This window comes from Jaculus jaculus, chromosome 11 (genome assembly GCF_020740685.1).
Source record: "Jaculus jaculus isolate mJacJac1 chromosome 11, mJacJac1.mat.Y.cur, whole genome shotgun sequence".
NCBI classification, from domain to species: domain Eukaryota; kingdom Metazoa; phylum Chordata; class Mammalia; order Rodentia; family Dipodidae; genus Jaculus; species Jaculus jaculus.
Genome location: NC_059112.1, coordinates 95,116,970 through 95,130,093, shown reverse-complemented (window position 1 = coordinate 95,130,093; position 13,124 = coordinate 95,116,970). Strand labels below are relative to the sequence as shown.

The 13,124-nt window shown below is 45.6% G+C and overlaps 2 protein-coding genes across 2 annotated transcripts in view; one reads left to right on the top strand and one right to left on the bottom strand.

Moving 5' to 3' along the window:
• Positions 1-10,925, bottom strand: part of Ecm2 (extracellular matrix protein 2) — a 67,367-nt gene extending 56,442 nt beyond the window's left edge. Inside the window, exon 1 of the mRNA XM_045130334.1 lies at positions 10,908-10,925. The gene's annotated coding sequence lies outside the window, so the exon portion shown is untranslated. The remainder of the gene's footprint in view (positions 1-10,907) is intronic.
• LOC101606926 (centromere protein P) overlaps positions 1-13,124 on the top strand; it is a 227,992-nt gene that overhangs the window by 188,527 nt on the left and 26,341 nt on the right. The gene's annotated exons all lie outside the window — the stretch shown is intronic.

Here is a 13,124-nt window from a genome sequence, read left to right as displayed (position 1 = left end):
TTCCACACTTAAATTGAATTGATGTTTTAATAAATATTTGGAATTATGTATGACTTTAAAATAAACCTCAGTAGTCCTTCTAAAAAAATAAAATAAGTAAAAATAAAAAATAAATAAAAATACAGCAGGGGCTGGAGAGATGGCTAATCAATTAAGGCACTTGCCTATAAAACCTAATGACCCAGGTTTGATTTCCCAGTATTCACATACAGCACAAAGTGGCACATGCATCTGGAGTTTGTTCGCAGCAGCTAGAGACCCTGGCGTACCCCCATTCTGTCTCTTGCTTCTCTCCTTCTCTCCCTTTCCCTCTCAAAGTCAGAATGCCTCTCTAGTCAAAATGAAGTTTTTTGTTTGTTTGTTTTTTAATTTAGGCCGGGTGTGGTGGTGCATGCTTTTAATCTCAGCAGTCGGGAGGCAGAGGTAGGAGAATCACCATGAGTTCAGCCTGAGCTAGAGTGAGACCCTACCTTGAAATACCCACTCCCCCCAACAAAAAACAATACAGTGAACACTAGGGAAAAAGAGAATTTAATTTCCAGTAATACCACATTATTAGCCTTGTATGTCCAACTTTCAACAGTAAAATAAGGCATACAAAGACATAGGAAAGAGGGAGAGAGAATGAATCGGGAGAACTTCCCATGAAAACAGCCTCATGGGCTAGGGAGATTCCTTACTCAGTGGTTAAAAGTGCTTGCTTTTAAAGTCTGCCAGTGCAGATACAGCCCCCTAATACCCTCATAAAGCCAGACACAAAAAGTGGCACATATGTCTGGCATTTGTTCGCAGCAGTAAGAGACCCTGGCATGATAGAATTTTTTAAAAGACCTCATGAAGGCTGGAGAGATAGCTCAACAGTTAAGGTGCTTGCCTGCAAAGTCTAAGGACCCAAAAAGAAATTCTAGAACTAAAAGCATAATAACTGAAATGAAAATTTCAGTAGAGGGAATCAAAAGCAGATTTAAAAATGCAGAGTCACTGAGAAATCAAGCTGGAGCTGAACTGGAAGACTCCTCCCTGTTGACTAGCTGTCAGGATTTTGGAAAGACCTGAGCAACCTGTTGTGGGAGAAAAGTCACCTATAGTGCTAACTACAAATGGACACTGTAAGCCTTACGACTGGCCAACCAAGCCAAATTACCAACTGCTGTAACAGTGGCATGTCTGTTATGGAGAAAACCAGCTACTCTTTGATCAGACTGGAGGCCCGCTCCACAGGAGGGAAATCCTGCCTGTTACTAAAAACCTAGTCAAAAGGCTATGGCTGGGGAGGTCATAAGCCCTAGGAGGAAGTAATGACTATTGTTGCCTGGCTAAATGGATCTAGTATGCCCACTGAACTACCTTCTAAGCCCTGTGTTTATGCCCATATACTAATGCTTAAAGATTGATTAAAGAAGCTTCTCTTTTCAGATGGCAGTGACTACTGGGGTGACTCAGAACTTACCATAGTGCTGAGAAGTGACAGTGTTGAGCACTTAGTGAGACATCTCTGTCACACCCTCCAAGGCTCAGGTCCCACTGCAGAAGATGTGGCAGAAAGAATGTAAGAGCCAAAAGAAGGGGAAGAGTGCTCACAATACTGTCCTCCGGATACAATGTGGCCTTGATATTCATGACCTCACAGTGGCTGATGCTACCTACACAAGACTCAAATGACAGGGAGAAAGATATCAAAATATAAGAAAGTTGGGAAGAAGGGATTCGGTGGAGGGAGGATTAGAAAGGGGGTTAAAGGGATGGTGGGTAGAAGGAGATTATGATCATGTTATATTATTCATATTTGTGGAAGTTATCAATAGAGGCATTTTTAAAGAATGCAGAAGAAATAACCAGCAAATGAAGATAAAATAATGGAAAGGATCAAGTCTAAAGAGAAAAAAAAAAACACTGAAGAAGACTGAGCATGGAGCTACGGGACCGGTGGGGGATACCGTCAAGCAGACCAGCATGAAGTGTGAAGTCACAGAAAGAGAAGAGAAAGGGGCAGAACGAATATTGAAACAATAATAGCTGTATTGGGGAGATGGCTTAGTGCTCAAGAGCCCTTCCACTTCAGCATGACCACCTCTCCTCTCAGCCAGAGACCACCAAGCTCAGCTCCCCAGAACCCATGTGTAAAGCTGAGTGGGGACATGCCTGCCCGCACCCCCATTCTGCAGTGTGGTAGAGACCGGAGAATTGCTGAGTCTCGCTGACCCACAACAGCCGCAGGCTGAGGGAGAAATCGCACCTCAAGGGAAAAAATAAGCAATGAACAGTGGTAAGATTCTGAGGTTCTCTTCCGGACTCTGGATGCATGTGCACGTGGGTGTGCGCACACACACACATTAGCACTACCCAAAATGATCTAGAGATCGTAGTGCACTCCCTGTTAAAACCCTAATAACCTCTCTTTAACAGAAGGAAGAACCTATGGTAAGATGCATATGGAATTTCATGGGTCTTTTTTTTTTTTTTTGTGGTTTTTCGAGGTAGTGTCTCACTCTAGCCCAGGCTGACCTGGAATTCACTATGGAGTCTCAGAGTGGCCTCGAACTCACGGTGATCCTCCCACCTCTGCCTACTGAGTGCTGGGATTAAAGGTGTGCGCCACCACGCTCAGCTGATGGGTCTTGAATGTCTACAGCAGTCTTGACAAAGACCAGTGCTGAAAGACACACCCTTCCTGTGATCACAACTTACTACAGAGGCGGTGCAGGGCGGGGCGGGGCGGAGACGGTATGTAGGGAGACATGGGAAGGGAAAGAAACTCCAGTCTTCAGTTCAAGTCTCATCAACTGAGAGTCAAGAATCCTGGCACAATTAACATTTGCTGTGAAGGTTGTCTACATACAGACAATATTCCTTTTATACAGAGATGTTGCTAACAAAAAATGTTAAAATAGCAATGAAACATGCTTAAGGCCTAAGTGTATATGACCTTTGAGTATAGCCTTTCTCCTTTACCAGCCATAAACCCACAATTTTCTAAGATTTCATAAGGACTCTTTTTTACATCAAAAGATGTTTTGAGGCCAAATATTGAAAATTGTGTGGAGAAAACAAACTGGCTTTCCTGATGCCTGCCTCTGCCCTCCAGATAGTCTCTTGGAACTATGAAAGGGGACAGGGTGGTGCCTACAGCTTGGAAGGCTCAGCCCAAAGATGGGAACCTGTATATACCTTGATCCAGGTGTGCTAATGCACACCTGTTGTCCCAGCCCTCAGGAGGTGGAGGCTGGAGAGTCAGAAGCTCAAGGCCAGCAAGAGCTACATAAGCAACTTTGAGGCCAGCCTAGGCTGCATGAGACCCTATATCAAATATATAAATAGATGCTGTTTCCCTTCATGCTTTTAAAGATGGCTTAGCGGTTAAGGCGTTTGCCTGAAAAGCCAAAGGATCCCGGTTCAATTCTCCCAGGACCCATGTAAGCCAGATGCACAGGGAGTGGGCGGGGGCACCTGTGTCTGGAATTCTTTTGCAGTGGCTGGAAGCCCTGGCACGCCCATTCTTTCTCTCCCTCCCTCCCTCTTTCTCTCTCTCCAATAAATTAAATAAATAAATAAATGTTTTTAGCCATCCTTGTGACCCATAGTTTCATTTTATCAAATGGCAGTCCTGTCCGAGCGGCTTCCAGAGCCACCCTGTAATCTTAGGAAAAGGGATGATAATAGGGTCCCTTTGGAAGCTCTTTGAACATTGTAATTCCAAAAGCCTCCAAATCCTATATAGACCCACCCCTACAAAGCACAGGACAACTCTTTCTTGAGCAGCCTATACATACCACACCTGGATATATTGTATCTTTTCTGTAAGCACTTCTGTTTCTTTTAACCCCCATGCTTAAGTCTATGTTAAAAACTCTCCTTAATAAACATCACCTCGGGCTGGAGAGCTGGCTTAGCGGTTAAGTGCTTGCCTGTGAAGCCTAAGGACCCCGGTTCGAGGCTCGGCTCCCCAGGTCCCACGTTAGCCAGATGCACAAGGGGGCGCACGTGTCTGGAGTTCGTTTGCAGAGGCTGGAAGCCCTGGCACGCCCATTCTCTCTCTCTCCCTCTATCTGTCTTTCTCTCTGTGTCTGTCGCTCTCAAATAAAAAAACAACAACAACAAAAAAAAAAAAATCACCTCAGCTTCATGCTGTCTTCATCTTGCAATTCTTTTCTGTAGCAAAGTCAGAAATCCTGACTTCCCCTGAGGACAGGTCTCGAAAAAGCACTCCTTGGGCTGCTAAAAGTGATATCATAGAGCTGTGTCTCAGCCTCCTCCACCACACCCTGTGCCATTGGCATAAGTATAATACAGCCCATGCGTGGACTACTACAGGAGACTAGAAACAGAGACATCAGATAGGAACAAAGCGAGTTTACCTCCAGTAGACAATCACTTTAGAATGAAACAGTAGTCTTCTTCTGAGACATGAATTAGACTGTGATGAGAAACTCAAAAAGCCTGTCGTGGTGGCTCACACTTTTGATCCCAGCATTTGGGAGCTGAGGTAGGAAAATTATCATAAATGTAAGGGCATCCTGGGCTACAGAGTGAATTTCAGCTCAGTCTGGGCTAGAGTGAGACCCTGTCTCCACAAAAGGCTGGAGGCTGGAGAGATGGATCAGTGGTTACAGGTGCTTACTTTTATAAAGCCTGATGGCCTGGGTTTAATTTTCCTAGTACCCAGATAAAGCCAGATGCATAAAGTGGTGCATGTGTCTGGACTTGGTAGTGGCAAGAGGGTGTGGCATGTCCATATCCACTTTATCTTCTTTCTCTTTGTCTCTCTCTCTCTCTGTGTCAAATAAATAAAAAATATTTTTAAGTTGGGTGTGGTGGTACATACCTTTAGTTCCAGCACTTGGGAGGCAGAGGTAGGAAGATTGCCATGAGTTCGAGGCTAGCCTGAGACTACATAGTGAATTGCACATCAATCTGGGCTAGAGTGAGACTCTACCTCAAAAAAAGGGGCAGGGCCAGGGCTGGAGAAATGATTTAGTGGTTAAGGCAGTTGCCTATGAAGCCTAAGAACCCAAGTTTGATGCCCCAGAACCCATGTAAGCCAGATGCACATGGTGGCACATGCATCTAGAGTTTGTTTTCAGTGGCTACAGGCCCTAGCACACCTATTTTTTCCCTCTCTCTCTCCCTCCCTCCCTTCTTCTCTCATAAAAATAAATATTCTTTTAAGGCTGGAGAGACTGCTCAGCAGTTAAGAGTGCTTGCTTCTTAACCATGAGGGTCTCTTGGGCTGGAGACTTCCAAGTTCTACTCCCCAGAAACCACGTCAAAAGCTGAGCATGATCCAGGAGTGGTGGTGAATGCCTTTAATCCCAGCACTCGGGAGGCAGAGGTAGGAGGATGGCTGTGAGTTCAAGGTCAACCTGATACTACATTGTGAATTCCAGGTCAGCCTGGACTAGAATGAGACCCTACCTCAAAAAAAAAAAAAAAAAAAACAAGAAAGAAAGGAAGGAAGGAACAAGGGAAGGAAGCAGGGCTGGAGAGATGGCTTAGTGGTTAAGGTGCTTGCCTGCGAAGCCTAAGGACCCATGTTTGATCTCTCTCCAGATCCTGTGTAAGCCAAATGCACAAAAGGTGAGGCAAGCGCAGGGTCGCAAATGACCACTAAGTGGTGCAAGCGTCTGGAATTTGATCGCAGTGGCTGAGGCCTTGGCATGCCAGGTCTCTCTCTCTGCCTCTCAAAAATTAAAAAATAAAGCAAAGAAAAATTTATCAATTACAAAATTCAATTGTGATAGGATATCCAGTGATTGTAGAATGAAAGAGAGGTCAGTGAATCCTCATCCCAAGAAAACACCATGATACTGGAAAAATCACTTGAAAATAAATAACTGTGGTTTGGGGAGATTGCTCAGTGGTTAAAAGCACTTGCCAAGTCTAACAGCCCAAGTTCAATTCCCCAGTACTCAAATAAAGCCAGACACACTAAGTGGCACATGTGTCTGCAGTTCGTTTTCAGTGGCAAGAAGCCCCGATGTGACCATACTGTTTGTGTGTGTGTGTGTGTGTGTGTGTGTGTGTGTGTGTGTGTGTGTGTTCTCCTCTCTCTCTCTCATCACAACCAAATAAAAGTATTTTAAAAATAAATAACTGGCTATGCATGGTGGCTTACACCTGAGACCTCAGCACTGGCAAGGCTGAGGCAAGTGGATTGTGAGTTTTATGCCAGCCTAGGCTACAGATGCCCTGTCTCAAAATAAATAGGGCTGGAGAGAGAGTTTAGCAGTTAAGCCACTTGCCTCTGAAGCCTATGAACCCAGGTTCAACTCCCCACTACCCATGTAAGCCACATGCACAAGATGGCACATGTGTCTGGAGTTCATCTCCAGTGGCTGGAGGCCCTGATGCACCCGTACTCTGCACCCCCCATATTTAATAAAACTTAAAAATTAAAAACCTTAAAAATTAAAATCTTGGGCTCTAGTAGTTGAACAGAGACAAAAAAAAAAAAAGCAAATAATTTGGAGGTTCTACCCTCAATCTTGTTTTTTTTTAATTTTTATTTCTTTATTTGTATATGGTGTGTTGGGGAATTGAACATAGGTTTGTGAGACTTTGCAAGCAAGTACCACTGAGCACTCTCCCCAGCCCTACCCTCTCTCTTATCTCTGTTCAATCAGTTTTTCCTAACTAGTCTTTCTGGAAAACATAAACCTCCCATTCCAGTCCCATATTGCTCATTGTCACTAGTAGAACCGAAATGATCCTTGTGACAGCGTTGGAGTTCATAAGAGGGCGCATTGCAAGAACACTGATGAATATCCTAGTGAGTGCTAAAGGGCAGGTTGGAGAAAAGGAGTGAGGACTTCCACATTCATAATCCGCAGGTTCTCAGTCTCGCCCTCCTTTTTGGGTCTTGCGTTACTTTATCTCTGTAAGTCGGCTTCGTTCTTTAATAAATGTTTGTTTCGCAGCTGTCACTGTACTGGCAGGCATGTGAGCAAAAGACCCAGTGTGCATCCTCACGTCTGCCTATCCTTAGTCTAAACAACGTCCCGGATGGCTGGTCTGGGGAAAGTTGCAGTTTCCTCCAAGAGAATCTGTTTGGGCCAGCTTGGATCAGGCATTCCGCCCTTGCCCTGATCACTGTGATCTGTGGCATCAAGTTCGAATACCGGCTGTATGAGTGTGGCTGGGTGATGGTAACGTGGGACACTGTGGAGTGAAATCTGAAGTGAGAGTGTCCGTGTGCACTGGCACACGTGACCACCTTCGGCACCGGGAAGTCCTCACCGTGTGCTAATGCTCTCTTTGGTCCGTTTGTATTTGCCTTTGCTTCCTAAAGAGAGCATTCTATGTCTGTTGCAGTGCTGTGCTCTGTGACCTAGTGCGAGCTTCACTCCTTCTAATCTTTCAGTGTGCACTATGGCTTGGTTATTTTTCTCTTCACCTGATATATATACGACACTATAATCATCATAGGAATCTTACAAGTCTTTAGCTCTATCTGATGAAACTTGTCCTTTAAATATAAGATTCAAAAATGGGGTCTGATTTCATCCTTAACAATTTTTTTTTCCTGAAATTACACAGTGGTATTTTTAATTTCTTCCTTTCTGTGGAGCGTAGCTTAAGAGCATTAATTATAACACATATACTCTGTCCTTAGTGGATAAGAGTTGATTTTGCTTTTAAATTGGCTAATTTCAAGCAGGCCTTAGTGAAACAAACAATAGTTTCACCATGAAATCACCAGCAGCTGAGCTGCAGGAGCCATGCCATCTGTTTATGTTGGTATGCCATTTGGTGTCTTAATTCAGAACAGAAGTAAATTCCAAATGTTTACATGCGGAAAATAACTTCTTTATGCCAGGAAGGGGAAGCACACACAATGGCTGAGCACTCAGCAGTGAGCGGGCTCCCGTCTAGGACTTGATGGCTTCTTGGTTTGTCAGCTTGACCCCCTTGCAAGCCCTGTGCAGACATTATGCTATGTCAAATATAAATCAAAGACTGATCCCACTATGTGATTGATGCCACTTGCTCACACTGTCACCCAGTACCTATCCGGCCCATTTCACAAGACACCATTCCGATGACTTCCATCTGTAGTGACACTGCTCGTTCTAAACAAGTCCCTGGCAGTGACTCCCAGTGACAGCTTTGCTCCACTCAAATCTTTGCCTTCCCGAGTCAGCTAAGGGCCTGCCTCAATGTGCCACGCACACTAGCAGCACCGAGTAGGCTCTCAGTGCTTTAGCTCATTGTTTCAACAGTATTTTTAGCCAACCAGTCATAGCATACTTCAGCAGGCACTTAGGTGTTAAGAATGCTAGTTGTGGGCTGGAGAGATGGCGTAGCGGTTAAGCACTTGCCTGTGAAACCTAAGGACCCCGGTTCGAGGCTCGGTTCCCCAGGTCCCACGTTAGCCAGATGCACAAGGGGGCGCACGTGTCTGGAGTTCGTTTGCAGAGGCTGGAAGCCCTGGCGCACCCATTCTCTCTCTCTCCCTCTATCTGTCTTTCCCTCTGTGTCTATCGCTCTCAAATAAATAAATTTTTTTAAAAAATGCTAGTTGTTGGGCTGGAGAGATGGCTGAGTGGTTATGCACTTGCCTGTGAAGCCTAAGGACCCCGGTTTGAGGCTTGATTCCCCAGGACCCATGTTAGCCAGATGCACAAGGGGCCACACGCATCTGGAGTTCGTTTGCCGAGGCTAGATGCCCCGGCGTGCCCATTCTCTCTCTCTCTTTCTTTCTCTCTCTCTCTCTCTCTCTCTCTCTCTGTTGCTGTCAAATAAATAAATAAATAATAATAAAATAAATAAAAGAATGCTAGTTGTTTACACCCTGGACCAACTGTCTTTCATAAAGCTCTAGTCAAGAGTATTTTTTTAATTCATTGTTAACTGACACATAAAAAGTTGTGAGTGTAAACTCTAGAGTTTTATATTAAACTGTCTATCAAATTTCTGCATTTTCATTTTTCTTGTTTAAGTGTGTTTTTAGTCATTCTTATACTTCCTACTTTCATTAAATCCTTTTCCTTTCCATTAGCATGGTCAGTGAGATGTATAAATTCAACAAATGTTTGGCAAGCATATACTTTTTACACAGGTCTGAGTAAATAAGATACTCTGATAAAATTGCATGTCACTCCATTGCTTCAGCATTTACTAATACACCTAATGGACTCATAAGTTATATGAGGACCTGCTGGAGGAAGCAAGGAGATCTCCTGAAGGTATGGCGTGTGTGGGATCTTTTTCACAGATGGCATTGGATGGAAGCCTATGCCCTGGGGCCAGGCGGAGGTATTAGAAGCAAAGGCTGTGAGAATACATTTGGAGAAATTCCATAGAGAACCTTGAATACCGTATTTTTGAAATTAAGCCTGTATTCTGGCTTCTAAAAAATACTAGTCATATACACACACATATATTAATGTATGTGCACACGCATGTTCCTGTGTGTACAGGTGCATGTGGAGGCCAGAGGACAACCTTGACTTATCCTCAGGAATGCCACCCATCTCCTTGGATACAAAGTCTATCACTGGCCTTGAGCTCACCAGTTAAGCTAAACTGGCTGGCCAAGGAGTCCCAGGGCTCTTCCTGTGTCTGCCTCCCCAGTGCTGGGGTGGTAGGTGTACAACTGACATTTTTACGTGGGTTCTGGGAGTCGAACTAGTGTCCTCATGCTCATAAAGCAAGCATTTTACTGATTGAGCTATCTCCCCAGTCCCCAACTTACATATATTTTTTAAAAATATTTCTCTATTTGCAAGCAAAGAGAGAGAGAGAGAGGGAGATTGGGTATGACAGGGCCTAGAGTCACTACAAATGAACTCCAGATGCATGTACCACTTTGAGCATCTGGTTTTACATGGGTACCGGGGAATCAAATCCAGGTCACCCAGGTTATTTTGCAGGCAATTAAGCCATCTCTCCAGCCTATATACATATATAGGTTTTTCAAGGTAGGGTCTTGCTCTAGCCCAAGCTAGCCTGGAATTCAATGTGTAGTCTCAGGGTGGCCTTGAACTCACGGCAATACGCTTACCTTTGCCTCCCAAGTGCTGGGTCTAAAGGCATGCGCCACCACACCCAGTAACCTGAGAATCCTAGTGACCTGAAAAGATTCATACTGTAACGAAGGTAACTTTAGAGACTTGCAAGAGGTAGAGAATCAAGACTATTACTGAGTTGTTGACTGCTAATGGCATCATAAACATCACTCTACTTTCCTTTTCTGCCTCATTTCCAGACAAGTTGAAAATATTCCCTACAGTTTAGCACAAGCTCCCATCACGGCATAAAACCCCTCAGTCCTGCCTCCCTCCCTCCCTTGGTGAAAGGCAAAGGGGATACTCCCTTGCTCTCTGGGCCATTTTTCAGTCCTGCTTAGGCTCTCAGAAAGCCTCGTTATGTGAGCACTGGGTTTTTTTTTTTCATTCCCTCTTTCAAGCTGAGTGAAGATGGCCTTCCATGCTCTGTAGAGAGCTGCACTGGATGGATGAGAGATGACGGGGCGGCCTGCACAGAGGGAGCCTCCCTCCTTTCTTTCCATTCCAGCAGTCCTTCATGTGACTACCATACTGTCCCTCATACCTGTGTGTAGCTCTGGTTGGGTGAGTTTGACCCCCTCCTTGATCAGAACACAGTGGCAGAGTGCTTGCTTAGCATGTACGCCAGCGCCACCGGTCAGAAACTCACAGAGAGGGAACTCAGCATTGACTACCTCATCTTTGTAGTGCAAAGGCATTTGTTAATTATTTGTAAAATTACGTACACAGTTATGAAAGGCCGATTCTTTCTTAAGAACGGGGGTGGGGAGGGAGGGCCTGTCTTCTCTCACACCAGTTTGAATACGTGCAGAGCAGTAGATGGAGAGTAATGCAGTATGTATGTAAGTCACATCAGAACAAAGTACAGAGCCCCAAGAGCCATCAGTAAGGTGAGAAACCGACCTGGACAGATATTAGCTCTGTGGAGTCAGTGTGGGCTTGCAGACAGATGGAGCTCAGGAGCCAGCGCTGCGGGCAGATCAGATTTTGGTGGTCTTCCCGAAATGTGGTGCCTCAGACAGTTCTCAGGAGAAGAAAAACTGCCAGCCAGCCAGGAAGTTGTAGGGAACTTCCCAGGTAAAGAAAAATAAATAGCTCTCATGATCTGTATGTCTACTCCTGCATGTCGTCTTCATAGAAACTCAGAAAAGAAATACAGTGACTGCCAGCTCAGGAGGAGCTGCGTAGACGGCGTGATGGGCCATTACCGTGCCAGGGCTCACAGAGCTAGCACATGCGCTATGAGAGTGCAGTCAAGAACTGTGGGATGAGCCGGGCGTGGTGGCGCACGCCTTTAACCCCAGCCCTCGGGAGGCAGAGGTAGGAGGATCGCCGAGAGTTCGAGGCCAGCCTGAGACCACTGAGTGAATTCCAGATCAGTCTGGGCTAGACTAAAACCCCTACCTCAGAAAAAAAAAGAAGAAGAAGAAGAGGAAGAGGAAGAGGAAGAAGAAGAAAATGAATTGTGGGATGAAAATTATGGGAGAATAACTAAGAAGATTCCAGAATTAGAGGTAAATGAGTCTTCAGTGCTGGGGAGATGGCTCAATGGATAGAGTTCTTGCGGTACAAGCACGAGGATGAGTTCATACCCACAGAACACACGTGACACAGTGGCTCATGTCCATAACCCTAACACGCCTACAGCAAGATGAAGGAGGGAGGCAGGAGAACCGGAGCTCCCAGGATAGCTAGCCTGGTAAAGCAGTGACCAGCAACAGAGCCCCTGCCTTATACAAGGTGGAAGGCAAGGACTGAAGTCGTCCTCAGACCTCCACATCTGGGGCATGTCATGCATGTACCTGCACACGTACATGTGTACTTCCTGCGCGCGCGCGCACACACACACACACACACACACACACACACACACACACACAGCACCAGAAAAACAAACTTCACTCTAAGAAAACACACGAAGTCCTAAGCACAATAAATGAAAGCCACTCGTCTCCCTTCTGTCCCTGTAGATTGTCTTTGCCAGACATTTTATCTACTCAAAACTGCTTATGTGATCCTTATGTCTGGCTTCTTCCACTTGGAATGTTGCCTTTGAGGCCAGTCCATGTTTAGTAACAGGTACAAGCAGTCTCTCTTTATTGCCCTCTGGAGTGAGTTCTCATGTGTTCACCCATTCACCAGTTGAGAGAAATCGGATTGTTTGCACTGGTACATAATGGAGAGCGCTGCTGTGAACATTCACATGCAGGTTTTTATAGGGACATGCTTTGATTTCTCATGGTTAGGTTCCTAAGAGTGAAACTGCTGAGTCGTAGGGCAAACTTAACATTTATTACATAGGAAACTGCCAAGCCATGGTGGTGGCACAGAAAACAGCAGAGCGTGGCATGCAAAGAATCCGTTCCCCCACTGAAATCACCACAAGCGGCCAAAACTTGACAGACTAAAGGTTCCTGAACCCCCAGAATCAAATATCTGGGGCAACTGGGAACGTGCTAAGGGAAGAGAAAGCCACTGGTTTTCAGTGGAAAGCACGGAGGTGCTGTCCCCTGCCCGCCTGCGTCCCCCACTCTTCTGGTGTCAGCAGCCAGAAGACACTGGCCGTGTTTTCGATACAGCTTTCTGGGGTCGGGTAAATGCAACCCGATTTCCAGACCGTACGTGTGTTCTGACCAGTCTTGATGGTTCCCGAGGGGAGCAGTGCCGAGACAGTCTGCCTCACTCCCCCCCCCCCCCAGCCGTGGCTTTCTGGGAAGAGCAGCTTCATACACACCCCAAGCCTGTAGGGGATGGCATGGCTGGCAGGGCGGGCAGACCCCAAGCCCTGGAGAGAGCAGGGAGAAGGGGAGTTGCTTGGCGAAATGAAGGCTTGGAAGGGCACCTCATACTCAAGGGAAAACAGTACCACGTGCATGCCCAGGGGTAAGGCCTGTTCTGGCACGACAGGCAGATGGAAGCTGGGGCAGAGATGTGGGCAGGCTGCCTTAGCGCCAAAGGGGTGTGCACCTTCCAGCAAGCTGCAACGGCCCGAACAGTCTTTGGGTTTGTTTTGTTTTGTTTTCACCTCTGTGTAGGCTTTTATGCAAATGAAGGATTTGTACCATGTCAACATGATTTTTTCTCTTTTTTGGCTTTTTAATTTTTATTTAATTCTGTGTG